At 32.9% G+C, this 18,795-nt stretch overlaps 2 long non-coding RNA genes across 2 annotated transcripts; both read left to right on the top strand.

The window, feature by feature from the left end:
- The first annotated feature begins 414 nt into the window (after positions 1–414).
- Positions 415–2,536, top strand: LOC133175211 (uncharacterized). Its single transcript, XR_009719248.1, has 4 exons — positions 415–505; positions 997–1,045; positions 1,535–1,602; positions 2,481–2,536. It is a non-coding gene; the product is annotated as an uncharacterized LOC133175211 (long non-coding RNA).
- A 3,455-nt stretch (positions 2,537–5,991) lies between these two features.
- LOC133175395 (uncharacterized) lies at positions 5,992–9,385 on the top strand. The gene is made up of 3 exons (XR_009719276.1): positions 5,992–6,076; positions 6,169–6,303; positions 7,937–9,385. It is a non-coding gene; the product is annotated as an uncharacterized LOC133175395 (long non-coding RNA).
- Positions 9,386–18,795: the final 9,410 nt, after the last annotated feature.

Here is an 18,795-nt window from a genome sequence, read left to right as displayed (position 1 = left end):
CATTATACAGTTTAAAAACTTAAGGAATTTTGCTAAACCATTGAAATTAACTTAATTTCTGACCTTAAAGTTTTCAGAGAGACACTGTACATGATATTTGGGTTGTCAATAAGAAATGAAACAGATTTATAAAAAAAAAAAAAAAAAAAGCATGTTGGGGGTTCCTCCCCTTAGTGAGGGTTGAGAGGGCAATACCAGAGTAATTTGGGAATTATGTCATTATAGGTGAAGAAATTCCCCAGTCCCACAGGTCTTAAGGACAACCCTATACATGTAAATACAATATCACAAAGTGATATCATAATTGGAAATATTTACTGACTTTGTGTTTATAGTTTGTGAAAACCTATTGATATCAAGTTTATACAACTTACATGTCCAATCTATAATGATTTATATCTATCAACTAATTTGATTCCTAATTGTTACAGGTATATGCAAAAGATGTATAGAAACACACTTTAAAAAATCAGTATGGAAGTAAAGCTGAAGGAAGAGCTTAAAGGTACATATACATATACTGTGTGTTTATAATTATATGTAAATTTTAAAGTTTTATCAAATTATTTCTAAAATTTACTCAGTAGCTTATACATCAAGTTTCACTTATGAAGCAAAATTACCTGCTTTTATTATGTTATAGCTGAAATACATGTAAAAAGTGAAAACTCTTGGGCAGCAGTCCACTTGCTAATTCTTGTTCTCATTTGAGTATATTTAGTACTCACATAAATTAAGGATTCTACAGTAAATGTTGATGAATGGCTTTTACACTCAATAGTTTCATAATATTGATCATTTCACATGTAAATGATCCAATCCTGATTGGAAATAAAATTTCAATTGCATATTGTTTTGAATTAGTTCTAAAAATAAAATCTCAAGTGTGATTTCTGTTTCATTTTATGTGTACATAACTGGTTATAAGTATTCATGTAACTATGAGGATTATTAAGTATTGTATAGTTAATATTAAAATTAATGTTTATTCTTTAGCAGAAATGTGTTCCTATTGACAAGGCAACAATTGAATCAAACCAAACAGGTGATCACTTACTGTAATATAATATAATATTTTTAAGGTTCTACATAATAATAAAGATAATGTCAATGTTTAATATCTCAAAAAAATAAAATTAACAAATATGTTTCATTTCCACACTGAAAAATATAACCAAGTGGACATTGTTCTCATGCAGTTCAATGACATGAACCAGAGTTTGTACATGTGGTTAACATTTTATAATGTATACATACAAGTTACTATAATCATGATAATATACATGTAACTGCTCATTCACATTACTGATAAGTAAAATAACAAAGAACAATTTATGTGAAGTAAGGTCTAAATGGTGAAGATGCCTGAATATGTGACTGATAAACTGAAAAGTCCAGTCCATATAGTTCAAGTTTTGAGCTTTAAAATTATTTAATTATGATTCATTCAAAATGTTTCAGCATTAGCATTTTTAGCATTAACTGTAATGTATAAGGGTATATATACTTCATGGCTTTTTCAATTATTTTACAGAGCAAAGAGTGGAGGAAAATGGAAGAAGTCATGGACTTAACAGAAAACATATGACCTAATACCTGCAGGTAACAGCCTCCACCCCCCCCCCCCCACCCCACCCCTCAATAAATGTTTATTGGTCTGTCCATTGGTCATTCTGTCTGCACATGTATGTACTATAACACTTTAATTTGGGAACAATATCTCTTAAAGCCTTTGAGCTTTTGCAATATCATTTCATATCACAACTCCTTACAGCCTAGAGAAGATCCCTATTGATTTGAGGTCAAAAGGTCAAGGTTGGAAATTCCTACAATACAAAAAAAACTCAAATAATAACTTTAGTTTCCCTTGAGCTTTTTCTGTTAAATTTTATATCATAATTCCCAATGACTTAAAGAAATCCCCTTTGATTTCAAAGTTAAAAGGTTTAGTTGAAAAATTCATATCTTGCAATAAATAATGTCCTGGTGATAACTTTGGTTCTCTTTGAGGTCTTGAATTTATTTCTTTAATAAAAAAAGACACCAATTGACTTTAAGGCCAAAAGCTGAAAGGTTAAGGTTGACCTTTTTCTTTTTCCATCTGCATTTTTTTTTTGGTCCAGTTCTTCCATCCTCATTTTTTTCCATAAGTGGGGGCCACAATTCTCTGAATTAGCTTGTTTTATATTTGGATCATTTGCAGGTTTGCATTAAACTCAATTAGCCATTTAAGGCATTTGGATCTCTTACAAAATAGGAAATAAAGGTGATTCAGGCTAGCATTGCCAAGGTCCCTTTGTTGTAAAATTGAAATTATTCCCTAATTCCCAATGTCATTTAGAACATCAAAATACATGCTCTTTTGCTTTTGGGTATAAATGAAAATTTACTGTACTAAAATGTCTTCTTTGATTATCATAATTATTGCAATATCAATTATGAACTTTAATTCAAACATCAATTTGTCATTGCTTTTACAGATTTTGAATTCATATCATCAGTGCATATAAATTGGTCAAAAGATGAAAGATCTCAGCATAAATTGTTCAGTCATGCAAAGCATATCCTGTCAAATGGAGATTACCCTCCCTTAAAGTGTCAAGTATCTCAGAAATTGGACTATTTGCAATACTGTTCAGGAATATTTTACAGTCAGTACATTTAGCAATAGGGCCTGTTGCACCATGCCAAGGTACAGAGTTGATGCTTCAAGCTGTCGACGGCATTCCAAAGGAAAAGGATGAAACTTTTTTTTAGCTCACCTGAGCCGAAGGCTCAAGTGAGCTTTTCTGATCGAAATATGTCCATTGTCTGTCGTCGTCGTTGTCGTGGTTGTAAACTTTTCACATTTTCATCTTCTTCTCAAGAACCACTGTGCCAATTTCAACCAAACTTTCCACAAAGTATCCTTGGGTAAAGGGAATTCAAGTTTGTTCAAATGAAGGGCCACACCTTCTTCCAAGGGGAGATAATCATGAATTTGTGAAAAATTGATGGCATCACCTAAAAACTTGTCAAGAACCACTGTGCTTGAAAATATGAAACTTATATGGAAGCATCCTCAGGTAGTGTAGATCCAAGTTTGTTCAAATCATGACTTCCAGGGGTAGGGTGGGGCTACAATGGGTGATCAAAGTTTTACTTAGGAATACATAGGAAAAAGCCTTTAAAAATCTTCTTCTCAGAAACAGCAAAGCCATGATTGATCATATTTAAAAGGAAGCATCCTCAAGTAGTGTAGGTTCAAATTTGTTCCAATCATGACCCCCGTGAGTAGGGTGGGGCCAGAATGGTCGATCAAAGTTTTGCATATAATACATGTACATAGGAAAAATTTGTAAAAATCTTCTTCTCAAGAACAGCAAAGCCATGATTGGTCATTTTTATATGGGTGCATCCTCAGGTAGTGAAGATTCAAGTTTGTTCCAGTCATGACCCCCCCTCCCCCCAGGGGTAGGGTGGGGCCACAATGGGTGATCAAAGTTTTACATAGGAATACATAGGAAAAAGCCTTTTAAAATCTTCTTCTCAAGAACAGCAAAGCCATAATTAGTCATATTTAAATGGAAGCATCCTCAGGTAATGTAGACTCAAATTTTGTTCAAATCATGACCCCCCCCCCCCCCCCCCCCAAGAGAATAGGGGGGCCATAACAGGGGATCAAAGTTATACAAAGGAATACAAATGTTATATCAATAAAAATTGTCTTGTTAAGAACAGCATAGCCATTATTTGTCATATTAATTCAAATATTATTATTTTGCTTTATTTCAGTGTAGTAGCTTCAAATGAGTTTTTAATTTTTTTTTTTTTTTTTGACAATTTAAAATTAGAGATCATCTTAGTAATAAAATTTTTTATAATGTTGCTGTCTTTAAATTTTCTCTGTAAAAGTAACATGTACATGTACATGATACATTTGGTATTTTTCAAATGCAGTTGAAGGAATTTAATTGAGCATTGTCAAATATTTCATTTAAATACTAGTTGTGTTTTTATGACTTTATGGTATTAAAAAAGACATAAACTTTGTTCTGTTCATTCATTTGTATAATTTTAGGGCAAACAAAATCAGCATTTGTATAAAATGTTTTGCATGTTTAAAAACAACTTTTGCAATGAAGAACTGTATGAAATTTGGGCAACACTGTGAAAAAGTGGATTTTATTTACTGATGTGTTCACACTTTTGAACACTCTCTCTGTTAAACTTGCAATTTTATGTATTTGCAGTTTTTGCAATGTGCATTTTCATGCTAAGGGATCCTGTAAAATGAGCCCCATAGCTACATGTATAGCCAGTTCATTGCTATAATACATTAAGCCTTGTCAAAAACTCATGATTTTTAGCTCTACTGGTTAGAGACCAGAAGAGCTTATGCGATAGTAAGGGGTTGGTCGTCTGTCTGTCCGTCAACAAAAGCTACTCCTACAGTTTTGGTCTGATTCCAATATTACTTGGCACAAGTAAAGTACACTGAGATACATAATTTTTTTTATCGGATTTTGATTTTGATGAACAGTGTTGCTATGGTTACTAAAATAGAAATTTCTGTAAAATTCTTTTAAAATCTACTCCCCCTTTAGTTTTAGTCAGATTTCCATGAAAAGAGACCAAATCAAGGATCATTATTCTATTTATTTCTGTTGCAAAGTCAAGTCCAACTGCTACTTATCTCTTCCTTTGTTAGAAGTACAAACCAGTAGAGCTACAGTCTCGAAAAAGACTTCTGGTTAAACAAATATTCAAATCATGCATCTTTGTGACATTCTGGATAAATATAAGCTAATTTCAGTCATGAAGATTGAAGGTCATGTGCCTGAAATGATTTAACGTTCAAAATGTAATCACTCTAGTCCAGTATGCCTTTCTACCCAGATATTGTGTAATTTTGCTAGGGTGAAAAAATCAACTAATTCAAATGTGCCACCAAATTGCCTGTTATTTTTACTTAAATATCTTAAAACAAATACTTCTTGATAAAAAATATAATCACTGAAGTGTCTCTTAAAATTCTATGCCTGTTTTTTCTACAGAATATCCCTTAGAATTATTGTGACCTTTTTGCACTTGCAGTTCTGCACTTACAAGAGTGAAAACTCCATTAATTTAAATTTGCAACCAAAATCCCATTAATACTAAATAATATATTTAAAAACAATCACTTTTTAAAAATATGAAATCAATGGAAGCGTTTCTTGGAATTTTATAGCTGTTTTTCTGCAGACTATTCAAATATCTTTATTTCTTACAATTATCGTGACCTTTTTGCACTCGTAGCTCTTCACATTCAAAAAGGTATGTGGAAAAAATTCTGTAAATATTTTTTTCAAAGGTTTTAATTCCTTAAATCCATTAGTTATGAAGATATTATGGAAATTTTTTTATACACAAACAGAATATGTACAAAAGGTGTTATTTTTCCATACTGGGTATAGAAATAGGCTGACGATAAACTAATTCTCCCTGTATCCATGGTAACAAATCAAATGACGTCACCAAACTTACGCAGTAAGTAAGTGACCTTGATCTTACTTTGTATGCAAAGTTTCAAGAAATTTTGAAAAACTTGCTTTCATAGCATTCTGCATGGTTTTCTCGTAGACACGCATTTAAGAACAACTGGACCACAAAAAGTATTTTTAAACCTTCTTGTAGCTTCCTTTTTGTTCAAATCATGGCCAAAGGGAGGAAGGAAGCGGGGGGGGGGGGGGGGGGATAGTGGATTCAGAGACCCTTTAGAGTTAGGATAGGGTCATAATATGAGTTCACAATTTTGCATGAGAAAATTAAGGAGAAAAACTCTTTATAAACATTAAGAAAAGCTTCTTTTACATGGGAAATGTTGTAGCCCATGGGACTCTTCTTTGCATGCATAGTAAAGGCAAAAAGACAAAAATAGATAACCCCTATTGTATTCATAAATTTGAATCTTACTTTTTAAGAAAAGTGTTATTTTCCAATTTAATATCTAATTTGAATGTTTTCACAGAGTCTTTTGCAATTGAGCAGGATGAGGAATCACACCAATCATTTGTAAATGAAAGCAGCAGTCACGATGTTGTCAATGAGAATGGTAATCTATATTTATGATGTTGTTTGGATGTTACAAATTAAAAGTTAACCCCATAAAAATGAACAGTCTTAAAATGATAATTTCTTTTTTAGAATTTTAAATAGGACATGATACAGGGCCACTTTTAAGTGATGAAGCAGACGAGTATGATGATGGTAATGATGATGAATCATACCATCCTTCAAGCGATGAAAAAAGCTGTGATGAAGATACCATTAATGATCTTGGTAATAAAGCTGAAAACAGAACTTTCTTAAGCTCAAGTAAGCTTTTCTGATCAAAGTTTGTCCATTGTCCATCTCCAGCGTCACTGTTGTTTCAAATTTTCAGCTCCTTCTCAAGAACCACTGCGTCAATTTCAACCAAACTTGCCACAAAGTATTCTTCGGTGGGGGATTCAAGTTTGTTCACATGAAAGGCATCACCCTATTTTAAGGGGATATAATCAAAAATAAGTGCAAATTTGATGGCATCTTTAAAAAAATCTTCTCCAGAAACAATGGGCAGAGTTGTTTACTTGTACAGCTTTTTAGTATTTTCCATGAATCTTCCGAGTAAAAAGGTGCTCTACAGATTCACGTTGAAAATATACAGATTTTCCCTAAAGACGGAAAAAATCAGAGTCGTTCCCGAAATTTGCCAATCAGTTTGATAAAGAAGCTTGTTGATTGAAGTGGTCTTATCAAAAATGATCTAAAAACAATATAATTAAGGCAAATGTAAAATATGTAAGCAACAGTAGACAGCATACGGTGACTTGCGTAGTTAGTGCTTAGTATTTGTATAACAAGGGGTTCTTCATATAAAAATGTCTAATAAGCTGAGTTGCATTTTTACTGACAAACTGCTCAAAATACTGACAACTTCTAGAATACTGACATCAGTTAGAAAAGTTAAACAGGTCTGAGTGGGCCAGAAAAATTATTCTCCAGAACAGCAAAGCCATGACAAGTCATATTAATACAGAAGCATACTCAGGTAATGTAGCTTGAAGTTTTATCAACTAATGACCCCTGGCAGAAGGGTGGGGACACAATGGGGCATAAGACTTTTACATGGAATTATATAGAAAATGTCTTTAAAGGCCTTCTTCTCAAGAACAGCAAAGCCATGATTTTGTTATATTAATACAGGAGTATTTTTCAGGTAGTGTACATTCAAATTTATTCAAATCGTAACATCAAGGGGTAGGATGGGAGAAGTAGTTTCAGGTTTGTTCAAATCATCACCCACAGGGCATAGGGTGGCACCAATTGTATAATTACTCAAACTTTCCAATACTGAACTGATTTCTGCTTTTCTCTTGCAAAAGGGCTCAGGTGTCATGGACCATGGGCCTCTTGTATAAGGTGTTATGTATTACATTGTACAATATGTAGATTGTTTAAAGTGAATTAAAATTCTGGCAGAATTTCTGTCTTGAATTTTAAGTATGACTGTTTCTTTATTACAGTTAAGGATTAATTCCATAAGTTGTTTTTTTCTCCAGACATGATCACAGTCTGATAAATTGACAAAATTCATTTTAAATAAATTACTTTCCTTTGCATCACATTAACATGATGTTCATTAGCCAGCATTATAAATTATAAATATCTCCATAAGGAGCGTACATAGAGTGTTTCAATCATGCCTAACAGATTGAAGTATGGAAGAACAACTTTCATACCTCTTCATTAGGTTTGAATGGGTAAGATGAGGCCATAATAGGCAATCAAAGCTTTACATAGGGATATATGGGGGGGGGGGGAATGTGCAGGGCCATTGTGACTTGGGTGAGCCATGTGGCCCATTGGCCTCTTCTATAAAAATAAAGATGAATCCCTTTTGTCAATACATGTACATATATAATAATTTCAGATATGCCCAGTAAGCCTCTCAAATCTGAAATGCAGCAGAAACAAGCTGCACTTGCAAGTGACAGCGAAAAGGACAGTGAATGTGAAGATGATCATGATGATGTCGGCAAAGTTTTACCACAGTCAGAGAAGCGAAAGACCAGGTTTTTAGAGGCCAAAAACATCGTCTGGGAACTATGATAATAAAAAACATTCATGTCTCTTTTGTGAGAAGTTTTGCCAGCAGGCAGTTGATGGTATGCATATCATATAAGCCCATAGCTCTTTAAGTACAAAAAATTGTGAGATTCATTTTTGCATATAGGTTCAGGATGGAGCTGAATATTGAAAAAATATATCCTATAAATTTTTTTTCATAGACATGTAGCAGACAGCTGTTTGCATAATTTAAGCAAGTAATTATTTTTTAACCCAAATTTGTGAAATTTATCGCTCATGACCCATTGTTCATGCAAGGTTTACCTATTTATATTGACACTGCAACAGGCCCATAGAACCCCCCCCCCCCACACTTTTTCTGAGTATAGTATTTTGCTATAGTAAAGTATCCTTTATATCCTGGTTGCCCCTCCCCCCCCCCCCCCTTTTTGTTGCAATAAGGTCGGTTCAGTAAATAATGTTTTTTTTTGATTGTCAGATATTTTTTGAAGTCCCCCTACTTTTGAAACCCTTGCTATGGGCTGTAAATTGAAGTTTTAAAAAATCCTTTACTGGGGAACATCTAGCAGGCAAACTAGCAGGCATAAAATTAAATATGAAGATTATGAATAGTAATCAAACTCAAAAGTCCATTAGAATAATCCATATTCGTAGCAGAGCAAACATGGACCTCTAAAATTAATCTTAATTAATGCTTAGCCCTCTAATTGAAAGCTTCTTCATGTTTCTGGCCCATGAAAAGGCAGAGTTAGTCATAAATTAGAATGTTTTATACAGTATTAGCCAGTATACCTTATCCTCTTTACTTTTGAATTTCTAGGAGGTCAGCTGCATCAATATGATAATAAATATAGAATTCTTGTGAAAATTTACGATTTTTGTTGCATGGGTCTAGATTTCTAGATCCAGGCGGTTTTGAAATGACCACAGCCTGAGAAATTCATAATACTCAGGTAATAGTCAAAGCCTAGGGCCTTTTGTTGCATTTTAAACACAGGAAGTTATTAACTGCATGATATTTATATTTCTTGCTTGGTTGTCAGCTTTAAGCTTAAAGAGTTTTTTTTTTATTTCGAAACTTGTATGTTGTTTAATGCACTAAGAAAATGTCACTATATTTTGCACAAATACTGACTGATTGTCCTTGGTTGTTCTGTGAAAATAAACTTATTTTGGATACCTTAAAAATTAACAGCAAGAATTATCTATTAACACTTGGCTTATACATATGTATCTTATTTCATGTCGGCATTCTTTTTATGTACTTTTTTGTATAGTTGATGCAATTAAATTGTTTCATGCAAACAAACCGTCTTTTTTGTTTGATCTTTCAAAATGTTGTAAAACATTTGAGCAAAGGGATAAGAAAACTAAAGGGTGCTGTATGAACTGCATTTCGTAAAAAATCATGGTTTTAGAGACCAACATATTTGAGCAATGGGATTTTTAAATGCTGAATTGGAAAATGAAATGATGAATATGAAATGATAGAATGTTATGCATAAAAAAACAATGAAGTGGACTTTCCCCACCAAAGTAATTTCAGTTTTTTGAAGTCATTAAATTGCAAGAATAAATAAGAGGGATCATTATTTTTCCCCTTATTTCAGGTCCGTAGAACGCGGAGGCTACCCCCCCCCCCCTTTTCTGAATATACTATATTACTATTGTAAATTTTCCTTTGAATGCTGGTTGTGGTGTCATCCACATAAAAAAGAACGAGATGTTATTACATGAACAGTAGTTAAAGAATTTGTAATCCTATAAAATTCTTGTTAAGAAAAAAATAAACTCTTTAAGATCATAAAAAACATAATGATTGCATTTAAAACTGGGGAACGATTTTCAATTTCTACTTGTCTTACTCAATGCAAAAGAAAAAAAAACCCAAAACGAATATTCTTGACGAAGCAAGTCTTGAATCAACGCACACTCGGCAATTCATTGCCGTCAGCGACGTAAAAGCAGAGGGGAGGGGTAGCTTGGCCCCTCCTTTTTTCAAACTTAAAAGTTTTATTTTTAATTTACTGTGAAAGTGTTCATTAACCCCCCCCCCCCCCATACACACACTGTTTTGTTATGTATTTAAATGCGGTCATTTTATTGTAAAGAAATTTTTTGGAGGGTTCACAAAAGTTCAACCCACCAATAGGATTTTCGACTTTTTGAAGTTTACCTATTTCTCTTGCTTGCCAAAGATTTTCGGGTATTAAGTTGTATTTTCTGCCCCCCCCCCCCCCACCCCCACCCCCGACTTTCAAAAACGATGTTACGTGCCTGGCCGTTAATACTTTTAAATCTTTGTCATGACTGTTAATTTATTCTTCTCCTTTCATTTGCTTTATTTTAATCTATATACAGATGTTGAAAGCCAATTTTTTATCTTTTAACTTTATCGGATATCCTTTGACAATTTTTTTTTCAATAGCATACAGATTTCATGCAGACATTGTCATGTATTTTCGATAATTTTTTGGAAAAATTGGTGTTTTTACGGGAAACGCGTTCAAAATTTAATGAATGTAGTGATTTTCTTGTATAATATCTTACAAGAGTGTTTATGTACTGAGTTTCCTGTGTGTGTCCTGGTAAAGCCATGTAGTGACTTGTCAACTTCCGGTGTGTGATTGAGCAAAATCACGTGACCAAATGTAGTGACTTTTAGGTGAAAAATCATTTTTTCATTATTTGAATTTTCATCTTTCTGAACATCATTTGCATATACAAAGACCCATAGAATCACAGTTATGGTCTGTTTATCTTGTTAGCATTGCTGGAACATAGTGTAGTGACTTTCAGGTGTAAAACCTCGTGTAGTGAGAATTGCGGTTGTACACGTATGTGTGTGTGTGTGAGGGTGTGTGAGGGCGTGCGTGAAAGGTGTCAAACGGGGACAATTGTTTGTTTACACACCTTCCAACCGGGGACAACCTCCCAACCGGGGACGTCCCCGGTTGTCTTTGATTAAAAATAGCGCCAAATTCGAAATCAGGGATGTATAATTACCCCAAAAAGCCGAAAAGATCCGTTTTTCAACATGTTGATAAAATGTCCCCGGTTAGTAAGGATTAAAACATGTGTGTGAGTGTGAACTTTTCACTATTACCGAAGATTGTATTTGGGGGTTACACACGGGTCCCCGTTTGTATAGTGAAAAACAAGTCACGTGACTTTTCTGAAACAAACATTACATTGAGATATCATTCTTGCTTTATATCCGGTATTTTATTTTAGGAGAGAGAATTTAGATATATTATTTATCCTTACTCATGTATGAACATCAGTCCGTCCGACAAACGTTCATGTCAATGGAACACCTGGGTTACAGATGTTTGATCGACTTAGCATTTATGCTTGTGATGTACACTAGTACTTATGTTACTGAATGTTTTCAGATTATCATCGAAATATGCTCATTTTGCGGTTTACAATGTAGCAATTCAGTATTCGATTGTCTTCCCTTTTTTATCTGGATTTTTTTTTTCAGAGATTTTGGTTGCAATTAACACACAAAAGAGCGCAAAACTTGCTTTGAATTGATACATAATATAATTTTGTATTAAAATATATCAATAAGAGTAGTCTTACTTTTTATGAATAAGTCAAACACATGAACCTTTAATTTAAATACTTTAAACACTAAAGATGAATTATAGGAAATTGCTCTTTATGAAGGTTTTCTATATAAAGGAGATGGGCGAACAAGGCGTGCAGAATGCTATGATATGAGATACTTAAAAATCATATCAAGTTTGTGAATTAAATATTAAGGGTAAAGTTCTCATAATTGAAATTTATGAAATTATGATAAACAAAACGTTTTTGATTAAAAAAAACTATTCCATAACCAGCATAAAAAAATAAAGTCGTATTCCTGGGGTTCAAACCCTGGCAATAAAAATCCTGAATATTAATATCTTTTTAAACTAACATTAACACGCTTTACAACTCTGGATGAATAATGACATTTAAATCATGTTTGTGATATGAACATTGGCTGAATGGACTTGAAGTATTTCTCGAAAAGATACCAACGTTTTTTCATAAAAGTGTTTTTCAGGTTTATCGGATCCTTGTTCCATGTTTTCTTTAACCATAAAATGTATATATTTACGCAAGGCAATTGAGCAGTTTAAAAGGGGACACCTCCCAAAAATTTTGACAAAGAAAAAAAAACTAAACCGTCCAATCTCGAAAAGGGGAAGGGGGAGGGGTGTTTATGGACATTTCCCTTACATTCTGGTACAAAATTTAAAAATAAAGTCTTGGAATTTGCTCGATCTTACAGCAACAAAAAAAGGGGGAGGGGCAACCGGCATCTAAATGGAGATTATTCTAGAAAAAAAAAATGCTCAGAAAAAGTGAGACGACGGGCCCCCTGCTCCCCCCCCCCCCCCCCCCCCATTTTATGGGGTTGTTTCCAACATAGGAATGGGCTAATTTTAAAACGGATAAAACAGGTGCACTTGTGTAGCACGCATCTTATTATTTAATTACTGTTTAACATTTGTCTACCTGTCCATCTATCTGCATGCAATTATTTCCGTTAGAAAAAATATGTTGATTCGTTTCCTATTGTTAATTTTTGTTTAGTAACACCCCGTCTTTACTGAGTAATTTCTCTTTTCTGTACTTATTTATTACATTTTGACTTATTGGACATATGGTGTGACAGCTTACAGTCATGATCGTCTTGAAGTCTTCTGATTAATCCCTTGGCTTTTTCCATAAAAATGCATCGTGTTTCCGAATATTTGACACCCTAAGGTTCAGAAGAACTCTATTCCAAAATATATTTTTCTTCATATTTATTCATCAACATAAGGTCTTTGAGTCTTCATATCATAACAAAACATAAGAAAGTGTTCTATCTGAAAACCTCAGGACGGTTATCGTTATACTAGCCCAGTCGCACACTGCACGAATCATATACGCCTAATAGTTTAGCAAAACGCTACATGGGTTGAACGAAGCGTACACGGATTGCACAAAGCAGTTCACACGGAATGCTACTCGGTTTACATGAAGGGCTGCACTTTGTACAGGATTCTCACACGCTTTGGCTTCATTCTAAATTTTTCTGATTCTCTCGGAATTTATTGAAACTATTACAGTATAAGGATTATGTTTTCGTTAAATCTTGCTTCACCAGTACTATATAACGAAAGAAGAACATTAAACGTCCAGTTCTGATTTTGAAATTTTTTTGAATTTTTTTTCTTGAATGTAAAGGTTTCATCCAAAAGTACATTTTTTATTACTATAGCCTAATTTCAGCACTGAAAGTTTTCATTGTCATTCATAAATTTATCTATCGTATAGTAGTATTTTATGCTAAAAATTGTTTTATTCTTGAAATATAAAATGAGGTATCAGTTCGAAATTAAATTGTTTATATTGCGTTTGAATTCTGCAGTCAGTTCGATTTTCGTAGACTTGTTCTTGATTTCGTGGCAAAATAATACCCAATTAAACTGATATGAGTTTTATTGTATAATTTGCAGAGTTAATTTAATACAACATATTAGTATACACTTTACCAGATCTGAACTTTATCATGCATTTTTTTATGAAAGGAAGGGGTTAGTGCGGAGGTGGGATGGGGGAGCTAAAGTGTTTTTACTAATTTATATGTGATCTGTTATTTGCCTGGCTAAGGACGGTAAACATATCCATATCTATGCATGAGAGTAGATTGAAATTCCTAAAACGTGCCTCATTAGTGACAAATGCATGTTATATGATTTAACATATAATTAAAGTTTCAGATCATTTCGACAGCCTGAGATTTCTGAAGGGGAGAGATACGTAAAGAAATCTCAAAATATCAATGAATATATACTTTGCTTCAAGAAAAAAAGTTCTACATGTATGTGGTGTTGAATGAGCAGAGGGAGGGGGCAGTGTTATGCTGTCTATATGTAACGGCGAATTGATCAGTGTGCGCAGAATACTTGTTTTTGCCTTTGGGGTATGATTTTTTAAAAAAAAAAAAACTTTCTTCCATCAAATAACAGTAAAATATCACTACCACCGTTTTACTTTACTGTACATTCTTATGCACATTGCACTTGCAGATAAAGTTCAAATACTGCAAAAACTATAAATTAAACCTGCGCGATTCATAAAGTTAGCTCATATAGATTAGTTACAATAAATCGGATTAATTAAAAGTATCTTTTATCTATAATTAAGCATTGTATGTACTCCTACAACCCTTTTATCTGCTAATTTCAAATTAAAATGTCATACTTTCATAATACACAGAATAAATTGCAGTCCCGGTTTGTGGAATTCGTTATCGTTGTCGTACAATGTTTACGAAAATGGACTTGATCAGAATCGAAAGAGAGAAAGGAGGAAGGCGTGAAGAACAGTGAAGAATAATATTCAGATTTATTTATTATTTGACTGCCATCATGAGAAAAAGGCCCTTGAGGTCAATATTTCACAAAATAACTTTTTGTAAATTTTGGTAGACCAACTTTCTCTGAATTTAAATATACACCACTTTTATAAATATCTCATTATTTCACCATTTTATGATCATTTTAGTAAGGCGCTTCAAAACGACGTTAGGACGTAATGACGTCGCATGCGTCAAATTCAGTTTCTAATTATTCAAATTATAACTTTCATAACACATATAAACTCCAGACGATGTTTTATATATATATATGTCTTCTCCCAAGCTCCTAAATTGTCAATATATTCTGAAGTTGCCTTAGTTTTTACAATTTACAGTGTACAATTCCAGAGGCAGATCCAGTAATTTTGAAGGGGGGGGGGGGTCTAGACAGGTTCTAGAAACGGATTGTATTAATTCAAAAATATAATACATGTATTGTACAATTATACATTAGGCATTTTTTTATATTTGAAAGTCTAGCCCATTTAAAAATTTATATATATAAAGCACATGTACATTAAAAAAAAAAAAAAAAAAACTACACAGATGTCTCGGAAAAAGCGGAAATCCATCTCAAATAAAACTATGTATTTTCTGCATCAACGATAAATACTAATGGGAACAAATATTCACACCCGTCATGGTGTAAAAAATTGTTTCTAAAAAATAGTTTATTACGTAGTACGTAAAAATTCTTATACATGTATTTAAAAAGATTTTTTTTTAATTTCCAAGCGAATCTTTTTGTAAACGCTGAAAAAAGTATGTTTTCAGTGTTAAAATATTCAACTTCTGTGCCTATCTTAGTTGGATTAGAAACAGGAAAAAGAGGCACATAATCATGTCTTAGGATTATCTTATAAAAGTTAATCAAGTATATGAAAATTGATACTTTTCTTTTCACAAGTAAATTACTTTTTATCAAAAGCGGTTATAAATGATTCTGTCCTTTAAAAAAAATATCTTTTTTTTTCACCTTTGCTATCTTTAATTGATACAATTTCAAACGTTTCCTCCTTTTGAGGCTAATAAGACATGTATACAAAAAAATTACATCTCATTTCTTAAAAGGGCCGCTAATGTAATTTCAAAAAGAAAACATTCGGGAAATTGGTTTCTGTAATAAATGATTCCTTATAGTGTCGAATATTGATTTGGCAATGTGCGATCATATTGCCAGATATAGATTCTCAAATTTCGGACATAGAAATATAGTTGACAGTCACGTACATGTATTTTGTTTTAGCTAATAAAAGCTGAAATTGTTTTTATTATTTTTTTCTTACATGTACAGTCATACATTAACAAAAATTCGTCCATACATACCTCAGGGTTTTCAATGTTGTTAGAAGTAGTAAAAGAATTTAAAAGAATTTATTATACCTCATTATAACGTTCTACACAACGCGTTACCTGATTGGTCCAATACAGTCACTTGACAGGGTCATAAAACTATATTTCCCTGTCGCCGTTGTGCTAAACCACATCGAAAACATCGTACATTTTCCCCCTTTGCAATACGTATCGTTCGTTAAACTAAAAATTCGGAGAGTTGCAAAATTAATAATATTAGAAAGGGTTCATCTGCCAAACAGTGACAAAATTAGCAATTATCTTCTTTCCAATAAGGGTGTTTTGAAAAAGGGGAAAAAAGATACGGAAGACAGTTGACCTTTTTAAAAGTGAATTAGAAAGTAGAGCCTAAATTGAATGTTATTTACAAAGGCTTGGCTTTTTGGTATAATACCGCAAACGATTCATTTCTTTATCATGAGGGAAATACGAACATTTATCCAGCCAATAAAATCCATTTCCCCCGGGGAAACCATCGGGGAATGATTTAATCCTCATATTTCGCAGACGATCATGCACTAAAAATATAATGCATGTTAAGACTTCATGGTTTGTTATATTTTGAGCTGGTAGCTTAAATATACAGAGAAATAAATCAAGAATCAGTGCACTCTTTTGTGCGCAATTAATATGTACTTTTTTGTCAATTTTGGTCAGGGGGGGGGGGGGGCACTATACTTCTCTAATCGCCCATTCCAATTTCCTCTGGCAGATCAACGAGCTACAGATCAGCAACTGCAAAGTTGTATGTAAATTCTCGACTCTTTTTTTTTCGCTTAACAGGTGCGCTTATTTTTCATCTTTTCCGTAATGCAAATTTATTTATTGTCTTTGTTGAGCTTGCGATTGATGTTCATTTGGTTGATGATTTTGAAAATTTTTATAACATTTTAAATGAAACCCCACCCGTGACCACTTGTTAGTTGTTACTAATACTTTTTCTATCAAAAGATGTCGTCATTTAACGGAAGTAAATAATTTCTTTCCTGTGTAATCTATATATTGTTTCTTTTAATTCATGCATATATTTTTAAGAATAAGCATACTATTGACGATGTATTTATTGTTTTTCTTTGATATTGTGATATGCTCTTGGAGGTAAAGTCGGTTGGGTGGGGGTTCCACAGTAACGTATTTTATTCCTAAACAAAATTCAAGAGCTCAATTTCAAGCTTTCATTGGAACAAATTAAACAAAATAGAATAAAAAGTAATTGGTATCAGAGAAAAAACTTTCATTATTATTTCATTTTTTTTAAAAATGCTTCGTATTTTGAAATTCACCAGCACTTTCGTGTGCAGTTGCTTTATGCTTTCCAAGATCAAGAAATTGCACTTTCATTATTCATACTCACAATGTCCTCTATTGTACTGTAATTATTTATACACAAATGTCCCCTATTGTTTTATTATAATTTTTACTCAAATTTCCTCCATTGGTTTTAGAATAATTTATAAACACGTCCCTTCTTGAATTATGATTAGGTACACATAAATGTCCGTTATGATTCGCAATGATTTATATAAAAAAAATTCTATTGTATTGTAATGATTTATACAGGAATGTCCCCTTTTGTATTTTTTTTATACCCACAATGTCCCCTATTGTATAGTCATTTTTTATACACAAATGTCCCCTATTGTATTATGATTTTTTATACACATATATATGTCCCCTATTGTATTGTGATTTTTTATACACAAATGTCCCCTATTGTATTGTGATTTTTTATACACATATATATGTCCCCTATTGTATTGTGATTTTTTATACACAAATGTCCCCTATTGTATTGTGATTTTTTATACACATATATATGTCCCCTATTGTATTGTGATTTTTTATACACATATATATGTCCCCTATTGTATTGTGGTTTTTATACACAAATGTCCTCCCCCATTGTATTGTGATAATTCAAACACACAGTTCCCCTATTGTATTATTTTTAATGTTTCCTAAGATTTATACACAAATGTTTTCTGTTGTTTTGTTATAAATTAAAAAAGATCTCCCTACTGAATCGGGATAATTTATCCACAAATGTCCCTATAGTTTACTTATCTGCTTCATCCATTTGTTCTCTAGTTTACTGCTATACTTAAATGTAATACATAATATCCCCTACTGTTTTGCGATAATTCTTAACAATAATTCCTCTACAGTAACTGTATTGTACAAATGTAATACAAATGTATTCATGTGTATAATCCCTTATTGTATTGTAATATGCCCCCTGAAATGTATCCTGATAATTCAAATATACATTTCCCCGATTGTATTATGATAAACGTTCCACTCTTGGTTATATTTAGGGAACGAGTTTCCTACTGTATCGGAGATACAGGGCCGGGCTTAAGACGAGGGCGAGAGCTCGAGCCGCACCCCGCCCTTTGTCTCCGATACAGTAGGAAACGTATTCCAAGTGATTTGTGTCATGACCTTTCTTATGAACTCACTTATTTACATGCGTATTTTGGTCTCAACCAATCAAATGATTTTGCAGAAAATTGGTTTAGTACCCCATTTTCAGCAGTTGCAACTGAAATGCCGAGTGAACGGGAAGTGCAGGAATCTTCAATTTAAATAATTATAATTATTAGATGTGTATGTAATGTGTTTTCCGCAAAATTTAATTTAGATTTGATTACGTAGGTTTTCCACTCTCTATTTAGCTCTTACCAACACTTTTTTATCATTTAAACTACAAGTGTGCAAAACATTTTGATCCATCTTAAGAATTATTTGGGAATGTTATAGGGGGCATATTTTCATGTCACAAAAACATGTTCTACATACGAACAAATTTTAAAACGAGGCAACTTATTGACTAACACGTTGATAAAACAAGAATATCAACAGTCTCGTTTGAAGTCATCATTTCACAAGTTCTATGGCCGATAAAATGACTTTGTCAGTAAATACAATCTATCATTATG

This window comes from Saccostrea echinata, unplaced genomic scaffold, assembly GCF_033153115.1.
Source record: "Saccostrea echinata isolate AGI-Se365-2 ecotype Australia unplaced genomic scaffold, CSIRO_AGI_Sech_v1 ptg000062l, whole genome shotgun sequence".
Taxonomy (NCBI): domain Eukaryota; kingdom Metazoa; phylum Mollusca; class Bivalvia; order Ostreida; family Ostreidae; genus Saccostrea; species Saccostrea echinata.
The sequence above is the reverse complement of the archived record's forward strand: the minus strand, read 5'-3'. Positions and strand labels throughout refer to the sequence as shown.